Below are 14,560 nucleotides of genomic sequence, written 5' to 3'. Positions count from 1 at the left end.
TTGGGTATAGGTCAATGTTACCATGTTTTGAGCAGAGGGAAAAGGCACTTTTAGCACTGGTTAGCAGTGGTAAAATGTGCAGGCAAAGGCCAGAAACACTTAAGCCAGTAAAAACAGGAGGTCTGAATGCAGAAAGTTACGGGGAAAGAACACCAAGGATGCCAGGTTTGACATCTAGCCACTAGTTAACCCCTGTGGTTTTTGATTACCCTGATATGTTGTAGGATTCTTTTGTACACTGGTAATGTGGTACTGCCCACATATGCCTTCAGACAGGAGAGTTTCAGAATATAAATTATAAATCTATTTCTGCAAGTAAGCCTCCCTCTCTCTTTGATGTTCTTGTTAAAGGGTGTCTTAAAATGAGTGATGGTGACCCATGTTGGCATGCCTTGCACTTATGACATTTTTTACGAAAACCTTCAGTGGGAGTAAGCCATGTTGTCTTTCTTCCAGTCCTGATATCACTTCCATCTACATGATCCCTCATTAATTAAGCATGTCTAAAACTCATTAAAATATGTATGGATACTTCCTGTCCAACGAAGGAGTCATTTCATATAGGATGTTAATGCCTGTTTAATGCACACTTCACTTTCATGTGTTCTTTATTGTAGGTGGTGATAAATCTATTTCTGTGTTCCTACTAGTTTTTTTTCATTTTTGTAATGTGAATATAGCGTTTGCTTTCTTGCATTGTCTTGCTCCAATCAATCCTGCTTTTAGAATATTTTTATAATAACCTCTAGCTTTAAATCTTACCGACATCCATTCTTCAGTTTTTCAGCATTTCTCATCCATACTACATACTCCCTGTCCCTAAAATTTTTCCCAAATGGGTACTTTTGATTATCAAAGTTGAATGAAGACTAGGGCATGCAAAATGCTGTTTCCTGCAGTGGGTTTAATATATAGTAGCCACCAACCTGATGTCTTCTACCTTAACCAACATATCTAAAAGTTCTATTTTTTGTTGCTCATCTTGGATTCAAATCATTGTAATTAAGTTCTTCCACAAATTGTGTGGCTTCAGTTGTAGTCCCTTTCCATAGTATGAAAAGATTATCGATGAACCCGAACCATAATATAGTATGGCCCAACCATTTTTCCATCGTACTACCTTTGACCACCTGCTCGTTCAACCAGACCTCATGCAAATTACCATACCTGAGGGTAAAGAAGGTGCCCATCACAGTCACCCTAAGTTGGTGAAAGATTTTATCATTAAACATAAAAATATTCTTTGAGAGGCATTAGTCCATTATTTTCAAAAACATATTATTATGTTCGTAAAATTCAATAGGTCTGACCCTTAAAAATATTCCTACAGCATGGATCCAATCTGAATGTCTTATGTTGTCACGCCGCGGCCGCCGCAGCTCCAACGGCGGCCGCGGGCTCGGGTCGCCGCAGAGCAGCATTCCCTTCATGCCGCGGCCTGTGTGCGAGCCTCGGGAGACGCCGCGGCTGGCGCACAGGCCGCGGGAAAAGCCGCGGCTTGCGCACAAGCCGCGGGAAGATCAAGAGGCCTGGTCAGGGGTCGCGGCACTCGCCGCGCCCCTTTCTTTAAGTTCTGCCGCAAAGGCAGAGGCGGCAGGGCTTGAGACCCCGAGTGGGTTTCAGGCCTGACCGCGCATAGCCCATTTAGTGCGCTTTACATCAAGTCTTCCTGTACTAATGAATTAAACATATGCTCACCACTTACCAATGTCTCCAGGCAAAAACCGAACCCTTGCACATGGTGATGTTTTTATGCCTGGCTTTTCCTTTCCCAGCATGCTGCCCACTTCCTCTCTTCCCAGCATGCATTGTTTTTCTTTGTTTAGACGCATGTACCTGATTCACTATTATACTCTTTTCCCCAATCCAAGATGGTGGTGTTTCTACTTCCTGTTTCCTACTTCCTGTCTAGAGGTATATAAGGGGAATTCAGCTGCTTGTTCATTGCGTTGCAACACTCCTTGGTGGTAGTCACGCTCTGACTGGTTTCTTCCTGTGAATCCAGTATTTCCTGACCTGTCTTCGTTTCCAGTCTTCCTGTACTCCGGATTTTCAGCTCTAACGCCTTGGTGTCCTCCTTCTGTTTCAGGGAGTTCCTGTTGGAGGTTTTTTACCCTACTGGGGTTTTTCCTCTGGGACTCCTTCTAGAGGGCACGGACTGTAGTGGCTTGCTATTGTCAAACAGCACCGTGGCTACCGGAAGGGGTCGCCCCTACCTCGGCCAGAGCAGAACCTGCCGGAACCGGGGTCGTTCCCCAACTCTTCTCAACTTCGACGGTAAGCCCATTGAAAACCGTGACATATGACAAAAAGAAAAAAGGGAGCACACTGCCTCACACTCAAGCAAAAAGTTAGCCCCAATGCATCATGGTAAATGCAGTCACTTCGTTTTGTGCTGAACAAATAATCAAATTTTTGCTTGAGTGTGAGGCAGTGTGCTCCCTTTTTTCTTTTTGTCCAATGACTGCTCCCTTGAGCTAACGAGCTGACGAGCTCTGGAGAGGCACCTGTGCGCCAGTGAGTGGTACATAAACCTGAGAAGACTTTTGGCGGCATTTCAAGCAACCCCACAGACTTGGCTGCTCTCTGCTGATGACGGGCTAAACCTAGAAACATGTGTCCAGAGATACACAGCACTTGCTGCACCTACTTAGGTGAAAGACTTTTGATTACTTTTTCAGCACAAAACGAAGTGACTGCATTTACCATGATGCATTGGGGCTAACTTTTTGCTTGAGTGTGAGGCAGTGTGCTCCCTTTTTTCTTTTTGTCCAATGACTGCTCCCTTGAGCTAACGAGCTGACGAGCTCTGGAGAGGCACCTGTGCGCCACTGAGTGGTACATAAACCTGAGAAGACTTTTGGCGGCATTTCAAGCAACCCCACAGACTTGGCTGCTCTCTGCTGATGACGGGCTAAACCTAGAAACACGTGTCCAGAGATACACAGCACTTGCTGCACCTACTTAGGTGAAAGACTTTTGATTACTTTTTCAGCACAAAACGAAGTGACTGCATTTACCATGATGCATTGGGGCTAACTTTCTGCTTGAGTGTGAGGCAGTGTGCTCCCTTTTTTCTTTTTGTCCAATGACTGCTCCCTTGAGCTAACGAGCTGACGAGCTCTGGAGAGGCACCTGTGCGCCAGTGAGTGGTACATAAACCTGAGAAGACTTTTGGCGGCATTTCAAGCAACCCCACAGACTTGGCTGCTCTCTGCTGATGACGGGCTAAACCTAGAAACACATGTCCAGAGATACACAGCACTTGCTGCACCTACTTAGGTGAAAGACTTTTGATTACTTTTTCAGCACAAAACGAAGTGACTGCATTTACCATGATGCATTGGGGCTAACTTTCTGCTTGAGTGTGAGGCAGTGTGCTCCCTTTTTTCTTTTTGTCCAATGACTGCTCCCTTGAGCTAACGAGCTGACGAGCTCTGGAGAGGCACCTGTGCGCCAGTGAGTGGTACATAAACCTGAGAAGACTTTTGGCGGCATTTCAAGCAACCCCACAGACTTGGCTGCTCTCTGCTGATGACGGGCTAAACCTAGAAACACGTGTCCAGAGATACACAGCACTTGCTGCACCTACTTAGGTGAAAGACTTTTGATTACTTTTTCAGCACAAAACGAAGTGACTGCATTTACCATGATGCATTGGGGCTAACTTTTTGCTTGAGTGTGAGGCAGTGTGCTCCCTTTTTTCTTTTTGTCCAAAAAACGTGACATATGTTGGTATAAAGGTAGGCCACATCAAGGATCATAAGAAACATCCCTCTTCTCACCTTATCTCAAAAATCCTGCACAAAAATCTGTAGTAACCTTGATGTAAGGTTGTGAATTGGTTACTAATAGGTCCAGAAATAAATTTAAGTATTTAGCAGCATTTTTAAACATACTACCTTCTGCCACTATTTTGGGCCATCCCAGCTGGACCTATTTATTCCTATGACTTTAGGGCTCAAACAGTAAATGGGTAATTTTGGGTGATCTTTAAAAAAAAAAAAGATATTCATCCCAACTTAATAAGACATGATCTCTCCAATTGCTTAATTTCAAACCAAATTCCTCCTTCACATTTCAGGTATTCAGCCAATGTGATCCTTCTGCAACATTCTGAATCATTTACATTTTCATACACTTCTGACAAACCTTTAGCCCAGAGTACATTTCCACCTTTGTCTGATCTTCTAACCTCTAAATCAATGAGGTTCTGCAGTCTATGTACTGTGTTCCTGTAATCCATGTCTCTCTGTTTTCAATATTTTTTTTCTGGTGGAGCAGTGTTTAATAATTTAAGCTCCTGGACCATTAGCTCAGAAAAAGCATCAATATTGTCATGTGGTGTCACTAAATTATCAGTGATTGTTTGTATTGCTTTCGGTTATCAGACATATTCATTATACGTATAGAGAATAAAACCGCACACCAGAAACATGCATTTGATGAAATAGCAATTAATCGCTTGTTACATGTTCAATAACACATATCTACAAACTAAAATGAAAAAGCTGTCCCTGCACTGAAGATGTCATCCTTACAACACCCTGCCCTGAGTGCCCAGCTGGATTGTTGTCTGGATCCCTACTGGGGACATTTTGTCATAGGCAAACACAGATGATGTGTGTGTGCCATGACATAGGCCTGTCTCATGGAGTGCAGTCTTGTTGGATCGTAAGGGGTACCCAAAATGCTACTCTTATAGTGGTGGAAGGCTACCACCTTCACCAGGACTTAAGCAGCACAGTGGTGGCAGCATACAGTGTAGTGATCAGTAATAGTGAACAGGATATTTTTACCCTGTTAAAAAGAGACAAGAGCATACCACATGTTCATGTACACCTGGGAATACATCTATAAACAACAACAATGGTTCACATGGAACTCATTCTTTACAATATTATTGGATATACACAGCAAAAATTACTGTAGTCAACATACAGTAGCATTGTGGCAAAATCCAGATAGCAGGTTTCCAGTTTAATAATGCAAATGTATTCACAACACAAATTGCATCCTCCATCCTATACAAACATTTTTTTAAACAAAATATGTGCAACGTGACCCCCAAGTGAGCAACAACCACAACCAAACATAAAGTGAAACAGATGGTAGGAAAATCGTGGGGATGTTGGTATGCAACCACACAGAGAGGTCCCGTAAGAACACGTAGTTGCCTAATCACACATTGTTATGGTAAAAAGACTTGTTTGCTAACAGTGTTGACGATGTTTCAACCATACAAAAAAGTACACGGATCTCATCAGGACAGAGAGACGGGCTGGAGGGCCGGAAAATTATAACAACATAGGACTATGGCCCTGATTCTGACCCCGGCGGTCTGAGACCGCCGGGGCCAGGGTCGGCGGGAGCACCGCCGACAGGCAGGCGGTGCCCCGCAGGGCATTCTGACCGCGGCGCTTTGGCCGCGGTCAGATTTGGAAAACCGGCAGTCTCCCGCCGGTTTTCCGCTGCCCTTGAGAATCCTCCATGGGGATTCTGACACCCCCTACCACCATCCTGTTCCTGGCGGGTCTCCCGCCAGGAACAGGATGGCGGTAGGGGGTGCTGCAGTGCCCATGCCAATGGCATGGGCACTGCAGGGGCCCCCGTAAGAGGGCCCCACTTAGTATTTCATTGTCTGCTATGCAGACACTGAAATACGCGACGGGTGCCACTGCACCCGTCGCACCTTCCCACTCCGCCGGCTCAATTCTGAACCGGCGTCCTCGTGGGAAGGATGATGGCCCTGATTCTGACCCTGGCGGTCTGAGACCGCCGGGGCCAGGGTCGGCGGGAGCACCGCCGACAGGCCGGCGGTGCCCCGCAGGGCATTCTGACCGCAGCGCTTTGGCCGCGGTCAGATTTGGAAAACCGGCGGTCTCCCGCCGGTTTTCCGCTGCCCTTGAGAATCCTCCATGGCGGCGGAGCGCGCTCCGCCGCCATGGGGATTCTGACACCCCCTACCGCCATCCTGTTCCTGGCGGGTCTCCCGCCAGGAACAGGATGGCGGTAGGGGGTGCCGCGGGGCCCCCGTAAGAGGGCCCCACTTAGTATTTCAGTGTCTGCTATGCAGACACTGAAATACGCGACGGGTGCCACTGCACCCGTCGCACCTTCCCACTCCGCCGGCTCAATTCTGAGCCGGCGTCCTCGTGGGAAGGATGATTTGCCCTGGGCTGGCGGGCGGCCTTTTGGCGGTCGCCCGCCAGCCCAGGGCAAATCCCAAAATACCCTCAGCGGTCTTTCGACCGCGGAGCGGTATTTTGGTGGGGGAACTCTGGCGGGCGGCCTCCGCCGCCCGTCAGGGTCAGAATGACCCCCGATTTGCCCTGGGCTGGCGGGCGGCCTTTTGGCGGTCGCCCGCCAGCCCAGGGCAAATCCCAAAATACCCTCAGCGGTCTTTCGACCGCAGAGCGGTATTTTGGTGGGGGAACTCTGACGGGCGGCCTCCGCCGCCCGTCAGGGTCAGAATGACCCCCTATATGTGGGACCAGAAACCCATTATAACAGTACCTGAAATTAGGGGTAATGAAAGGACACCTGCTGAGAACTTGAAGTGAACTTGATTGCAAGCAGACCTTAAATTACTCCCCGTAAGGTGTAAACAATCACCCTGTGATATAAAACATAAGGATACTCATGGGTACAGTATCTGCAATAACGAATAGGGGAACACATTAATGAATACCAGGTAGAATCATCTAAAATAATAGGGCCTTAAGCAATAAGAACTTACCTGTGAGAGAAGATGGTATGCAAAGGATAATTTCAAAAGGTGGGGCAAGGATAATTATACCTTTGTAAACTCCTCAATCAGAGACAATGCGATAAGCGGTCTCAATAGATGGTCACTGTCTGAAAGAAGCCTTCTCACCCACAAGTTTTCTGACTACCGATATGGCAAACTAGGGGAGTGAGGCTTGAAAGGGTGTAGAAGGGCTCAGTGAGGAGATGCCCACTCTGTACCTGCTTTAGCACTGATTAACTTCACACCCATTCCCCATGCAATCCTTTGGGTGAGACCTCCACTACCATCCTGCCATCCTCTGGCACTTGCTCATCTCATGCTAGACTGCTACAAAAGCCCATTGAGTTTGTCCTATTTGCCATCTCACTTCCCGGTTATCCTAAATACTTCCTGGGTGGTAGTAGAAGAGTCAGCATTTAAGACCCTTTCAAAATGGAGCAGATGCTTGGCAATACCTCATAAGTTTCTGTGATTCTCTGCTTAATCTATTTCACACCTCTTTATCCATCACTGCATATTTGTTGAAGTATCTGTTTATGGTTCCCCACCCTTAGCTCTTCCCTTATTTTTTTTTAAAGGCTATTAACCCTTCTGTGTCCTGGCTGTCTTTTGGCATCCTTTATTTCCGTCCGGGGATCCTGGTCTGATGGGAGCTTGTTACAGCTCTTTTCACCATTACATGAGGTAAGCCTTATTCTACTCACCTGTATAGTCCTTTTAGTCTTGCAAAAGCATTTCTCCTCCGATCACGTGGTGGGGGCAAGAGAGGCATGTAAGGAGAGGAAAGGCCTTTCCTCTCCTTTCATGTCTCTCCCAGCATTTCTGCTGCCCGATCGCGATGCGGTCGGGCAGTAGAATGCCCCCTAGACACCAGGGTTAATTTTTTTTTTTAAATATGTGGGGAGAGACCCCTTAGGCAAGGGTCGCTCCCCTGGAGGGAAAATTAACTCTAGGCCATTTCGGCCCCCTTTGGGGGCAGATCTGCCTATATTTATTAGGCCAAACTACTAGACACCATGGATTTTTTTGGTCAGTTTCAGGCGAGGGGAGTGACCCCTTAGGCAAGGGTCACTCCCCTGGGGAAAAAAAAATATTTTAGCCCATTTCTGCCCCCTTTGCGGCAGATCGGCCTATTTTTGTTAGGCCGATCTGCCCCCAGGGGGTGGGGGGGCAGAAACCACTTAGGCACCAGAGATTGGTGTGTGTGTATGTGTGTGTTTTGTTTGGGGGGCAGTGCCTTGGGCAAGGGTCACTCCCAATGGGAGCAAATTACTGTTGGCCATATTTCGGGGCAGATCTTTAAATAAGAGGGTGGGGGTATAGTCATACCCCCACGCCAAATAAATGGGGCCAAAGTTGTTCTGCCCACCATTGGACAAATGGGGCAATTACCGCCAATCCACACCTCGGGGGGAAGAAAGTCTACTAGATGCCAGGGAATTTAAAAAAAACAGAAAAAATAGTGGGGTGGTGGCTACCAACCAGTATGGGCCTGGTTATGCCTCCACCACAACTGAAGGGGGTAATAGTCTTTCAGCTCTCCCCCCGCACACCAAAACATCTTATCCCATGGCAAGCAAGAGGACATTTGATTATTTTGGGTTTTGGTTTTACATTTGGGCCATGAGAGCTTGGCTAACTCTCAACATTGTCCCACTTAGAATGGTGAGGGCTGCACTTTTTGGACTTTGGGATGCTGCCATGTTGAAAAATCCACAAGACCTAGACACATCTGAAAACTAAACATCTTGGTGATTCCAGGATGGTGTGCTTCACATGCACCCCGCACCATTTTCTTAACCACAATGCTTTGCAAACCTCCTACTTTGCTGGAAATCACACATTTTTCCCACAGTTTTGTGATGGTACCTTCCAGAATCTGCAGGAATCCACAAAATTCCCACCACCTAGCATTGTCTCATCTATACTGATAAAAATTCTGCCTCACTTGTCAGCCTAAATTTTTTTTTTTTCAAACTGGCCCTTTGGATCCACTTTGGTTCCACCTCAATTTCGACATGTTGTTGGCTCTTCACTGTCACGGGCACTTGGCCCACCTACACAAGAGAGGTATCATTTTTACCGGGTGACTGAGGGGAACGTTGGGTGGTAGGAACTTTGTCTCAGTGTGGTGATCCCACACAGAAATGTGGGGAAAATGAGATTTTTTTAGCTAAATTTGAGGTTTGCTGAGGATTCTGGGTAAGAAAACACTGGGGGATCCACGCAAGTTACACCTACATGGACTCCCTCGGGTGTATAGTTTTCAGAAATGTCATGGCACTAGCCCTACGCACACAAGTGATGTACCATTTTTATCTGGAGACTTGGGGGAGCGCTGAGTGGAAGGAAATGTGTGGCTGCTCTCAGATTCCAGAACTTTCTGTCACCGAAATGTGAGGAAAATTTGTTTTTTGGGACAAATTTTGAGATTTGCAAAGGATTCTGGGTAACAGAACCTAGTGAGAGCCCTGCAAGTCACCCCATCTTGGATTCCCATTGGTGTCTAATTTTCAAAAATGCGCAGGTTTGGTAGGTTTCCCTAGGTGCCTGATGAGCTAGTGGCCAAAATCCACAGCTAGGCACTTTGCAAAAAATAGCTCTGTTTTCTTTGGGAAAATGTGATTTGTCCATGTTGTGTTTTGGGGCATTTCCTGTTGTGGGCGCTAGGCCTACCCACATACATGAAGTACCATTTTTATCAGGAGACTTGGGGGAACACTGTGTGGAAGGAAATTTGTGGCTCCTTTCAGATTCCAGAACTTTCACTCACTGAAATATGAGGAAAAAGTGTTTTTTTGGCAAAATTTTGAGGTTTGCAAAGGATTGTGGGTAACAGAACCTGGTGAGAGCCCCACAAGTCACCCCCTCTTGGATTCCCCTAGGTGTCTAGTTTTAAAAAAATGCACAGGTTTGGTAGGTTTCCTGAGGTGCTGGCTGAGCTAGAGGCCCAAATCCACGGCTAGGCACTTTGCAAAAAACAGCTGTTTTCTATGGGAAAATATGATGTGTCCATGTTGTGTTTTAGGGCTTTTCCTGTCGTGGGCACTTGGCCTACCCACACAAGTGAGGTACCATGTGTATCAGGAGACTTGGGGAAATGCTAGCTGGAAGGAAATTTGCGGCACCTCTCGGATTCCAGAACTTTCTGTCACTGAAATGTGAGGAAAACTTGTTTTTATGGCCAAATTATGAGGTTTGCAAAGGATTCTGGGTAACAGAACCTGGTGAGAGCCCCACTAGTCACCCCATTATGGATTCCCATAGGTGTCTCATTTTCAAAAATCCACAGGTTTAGTAGGTTTTCCTAGGTGCCGGCTGAGCTAGAGATCAAAATCCACAGCTAGGCACTTTCCAAAAACATATCAGTTTTCAATGAAAAAATGTGATGTGTCCATGTTGCGTTTCCTGTCATGGGCGTTAGGCCTACCCACGCGAGTGAGGTACCATTTTTATCGGGAGACATTGGGGAACAAAGAATAGCATAACAAGTGTTATTGCCCCTTGTCTTTCTCTACATTTTTTCCTTGCAAATGTAGGACAGTGTGTAAAAAAGACGTTATATGAGAAATGCCCTGTAATTCACATGACAGTATTGTTGTAGTTTAGCAGCGATTAGATTAAGCATTATCAGAAGACATCTTGTATTTAGTAACTATTGTGAACATTTCGCGGAATCCATTTTGTATTCATGGCAGCCATTTTCTCTGCCACATGCTGCCATGTGCTCACCATGTGCTCTGTCCTACCTTTCTGTTAACTACTCTTGAAAGTCTGCCTAGTGACAAGTTATATTTAGCATCTCCCACTTTCGCACATGCCCAGTAAGGTCTGCAGCTGTTAGTCCTTGAAAACTGTTAGCCCCTCCTACCTGTCCACTGTGCATTTCCACATGACCTTACATGTATGCAAGTCTTGCTTCTATAATTGTACCACCTCCTTTTAGCCCCTGCGTGGGTATAAAAGGACCATGCTCTCTCAGTTCAGTGTGCTACTTCAAACATTACCGAAGGGTGCTGTTTGAACTCTAGTACCACCTCATGAGGTTTATTAAACTTTGTCTTTTATTTCAGTTTCTGTGCCAACTTCTTCCTATATGGTCTGAGGACTTTGTGCAGAGAAGGGTGAACCCCTTGCACTAGTAGGCCTTGCTGAGGCTTCCTTCAACACATTGGCGCCTGAACAGGGACTCATCGGCGACTCGGATGCCCAACGGATTGGTCGCGATGAAGGATTGGGATCTCGCTGCGGACGATCAATGCCTGAGGAGACCCGAGTCTTGGCAACCACAGCGTTTTTCCCTTCTTTCTGATTTGACCATCCAGGTGGCGCCGGTCCTCGACTGAGATCCTTTTTGTTAATTTGTCATGCAGTGACCATTTGGTCGATTTTAGAACTTGGCAGTTGGAACCTGGACACCCTGTGATTGGTAAGAGCTGTTTTACGGAACTTGCTGTGGGTGTTGATGCCTTTGTTTGGTAATGAAGTTTAGCACTACTTACTGTGGCTCTCGTGTTTTGGGTGACTAGTCAATTTGTGTCCTTTGAATTGATATATAAATTGCAATTTATATAGGCAGGTAATGAGGAGAATTTTCTCCAATTTAATTTTGATTTCAACAGCACCTTAAGTGCTACTTTGATTATAATATTGCATATTCTGCACTATTTTTGGCATGCCTGTTTTTAGCGCACTTCGTAGGATGTGTTGTTTTTGTAATGGTACCAATTTGAGACTGGAAGAATCGCAACCGGCACCCCCAGAGGGGACGCCCAATAGAGATATGTATGTTAAACATGGTCTTACTTCTATAATGTACAGTACATTATGGAATAAATACACTCGTGAAGGTCCTGAGTTACGTTGGCCTATGCATGGATCATTTGATTTGCGAAAGATTGAGTATGTGGAACAATGTATGTGTAAGCGAAGGTCTAGGCAAGATATGTTTGACTGTGTACGAATGTGGGAGAAAGAAGCGTGAGCAAGCCTTGCTTAAGAAAGAGCAGCAGAAGAATGTATATGTGAAAGCATTGGAAATGAAAAAGAAAGAAATAAATGACTTAAAGGAGCTAGAAGAGAAAGAACGTAAATTACGGGTAACTGGCCGATACACTGTTAGGCAACATCTCTATCCTATCCTTAATAAACCGCACAATGATTTTTTGTTACTAGATCGCCCTCCACCTCCGTATGTCGTTCCTTCTGCCCCTCATGAGTTAGCTAAGGTCTCCAGTTCGGAGCAACAGAAGATGCGAGACAGTCGCTCTATGTTGCCTGCTGACCTTGCGTCTGAGCTTAGATCTATTGCTTGTAAAACAATTTGTAGCGTTGTCTCTGCTTCTGAACTTTCAAACAACATGAAAGGGTGGACGGAAAAGGAGCAGCTATATTTTACTGAGGCATTTGGCTCAGAAGTTATTGAACTATATCGGTAATATTCTGATGAGTTAGAGCCCGATGATGTAGCAGCTGATCATAAGCAAATGCGTGATGGTCTTTTTGTTTTCTCCCAGGTGGCTGATGCAATCAGGCGTTTGGTGAAATTATGTGTTGTGGCAGTCCGTTTGCAAGAGGAGAAAAGGGCTGTGGACGTAGTTGCACAGACATCTCAGACCGGCGGGGTGCAAGCTTCCATCTTCGGAACAGATAAGACTATGATAGTTCACGCGAAACCAATGCGGGAGGCCGCGCCTTTGTATGTTCCTCCTAAAGGATTGGGTACAAGTGATGATAAAACTTCTGTTGATTCTAAGGGTTATTTTATTTATAATTGGGTGTATACTCCTTGGAATAATGCAAATGTAATGGCACTTAAAACAGCATTACCTGCCCCGCGGAAAAATACAGCCGCCTTTTATGAGGAAGTTGAGGGAGCAATTAGTTCTTGTACTATGACTTTGGCTGACATTGATTTATTTTTCGGATTGATATTACTGCCAGATATGTGGAGAACTGTTCATAAAGTTGATGATCGTGTAGTTTTTGGGGTGTCATGGAAAGAATTAGAACAGATGGACGGGGATAGGGAACCTGCGAAAAAGCCATATCAGTTGATTCTAGATCTTCCCGCAGCCATATTAGTTAAGTTAAAAACGATTATTCCCCCTAAAAAGATAGATTGGACTGTTTTAGCGTCTTGTAAGCAAAAGGCAGATGAATCGGTCTCTGATTTCTTTACACGCTTTGAAGAAGCATTTCATGATTTTAGCGGCCAGTTATTGACAGATGATACGGAAGACATTTGTTTGACGATAAATATGTCGCAAATCTGTTACCAGGAATAGCTAGTCGTCTAAAAGCTAGTGAAAGTTCATGGACTACCTCTACTCCAGTTTCTTTTTTGACTATGGCTCTGTATTATGAACGTCAGGAATTAGAAGCAAAAGGTAGCGAGATTAAAGACGAAGGTTATGTTGGCTCAAGCTTATGGTCCGCCTTTCTGAGGTAGTGATAGAGGTGGACGTGGATCTTATGGTTCTTCTTACACTAATTTGAATTTGTCTGTTGATCAGTGTGCGTATTGTAAGAAATTTGGGCATTGGGCTGCCGATTGTCCAGCACTACGTGTTCAGCAGTGTTCACCTGGTCGGGGACAAATGAGAAATCGCTCAGGAGATTCAGGGCCTGGAAGAAGGACGAATGATCATGCTAGGGTTGATGCTAATGTACGAGGGCAGGATGGGTTTAACACTTTTGATAGACGGAACCAATACCAGATGTCTAACTATGTGCAGCCTGATTTCCAAGATTCTGCTTATGCATAGGATTGCCTAGGATGGGGTAAGGAATCAGTTGAAGTTCCAGTAGATCAGAGGGGTCCCTATGTTACAGCACATGTTTTGGGTTCTACTGATCAGTTTCTGGTTGATACAGGAGCTACTTGTAGCGCCTTGTCTAAACAATTGATTCCAAGGGCTCCCCTGTCTGGCGTAACCATTACATCGATGGGTTTCGATGGAATACCTTCCCCTAGCCCATTGTCACAACCACTTGCATTCCATGTTGATAAATGTACTGCTCTATGTCCATTTTTGCTTTCTCCAAATACACCAGACAATATTGTGGGTCTTGATCTGCTCAAGTATTTCAGGGCTACAATACGATGCTCTCCTGAAGGGGTGCGTGTTATTTTGAATGATAATCATCCTGTGATGGAAAGAGTTTGTCTTGTTAAAGAGAATATTGCATTAGCTTCACTCCCTAGTACTTTGTGGGCTACTTCAGATACTGATGTGGGACAAATGATTATTCCACGGGTACATATTAGTGTCAAGGCAGGAGCTGTATTGCCACGTTAGCCTCAATACAGAATTTCACAGGAGGGCGAAGAAGCACTCACACAAATTGTGCATGATCTTATTGCAGTTGGAGTTGTTGAGGAAGTTCCGTATAATGTTTGTAACAGTCCGATTCTTCCTATTCTGAAAAAGGATACTGATACTAGGATTTAGCGTTTCATTATTGATTTACGAGAAGTCAATAAGATTGTGGTCCCACAATATCCTGTGGTATCTGACATCATGACACTTCACAACACTTCTTACTTTGGTTCCCCCGACAGCAACTACGTTCTCTGTGATAGACTTGAAGTATGCTTTCTTTTCGATCCCTATTCATCCTGACAGCCGATATTTGTTTGGTTTTACTTTGAATAAACGATCATGTAGATTTTGCAGAGTTCCTCAAGGCTATACTGAGAGTCCGAGTATTTATAGTCAAGCGTTAAAACGACAACTTGATTCTTTTGTTTTGCCTGAAGGTGTGGCTCTCATACAATATGTTGATGATATTTTGTTGTCAGCTGAT

The sequence above is a fragment of the Pleurodeles waltl genome, chromosome 1_2 (assembly GCF_031143425.1).
Source record: "Pleurodeles waltl isolate 20211129_DDA chromosome 1_2, aPleWal1.hap1.20221129, whole genome shotgun sequence".
NCBI lineage: Eukaryota > Metazoa > Chordata > Amphibia > Caudata > Salamandridae > Pleurodeles > Pleurodeles waltl.
Note: the sequence above shows the minus strand (reverse complement) of the source record.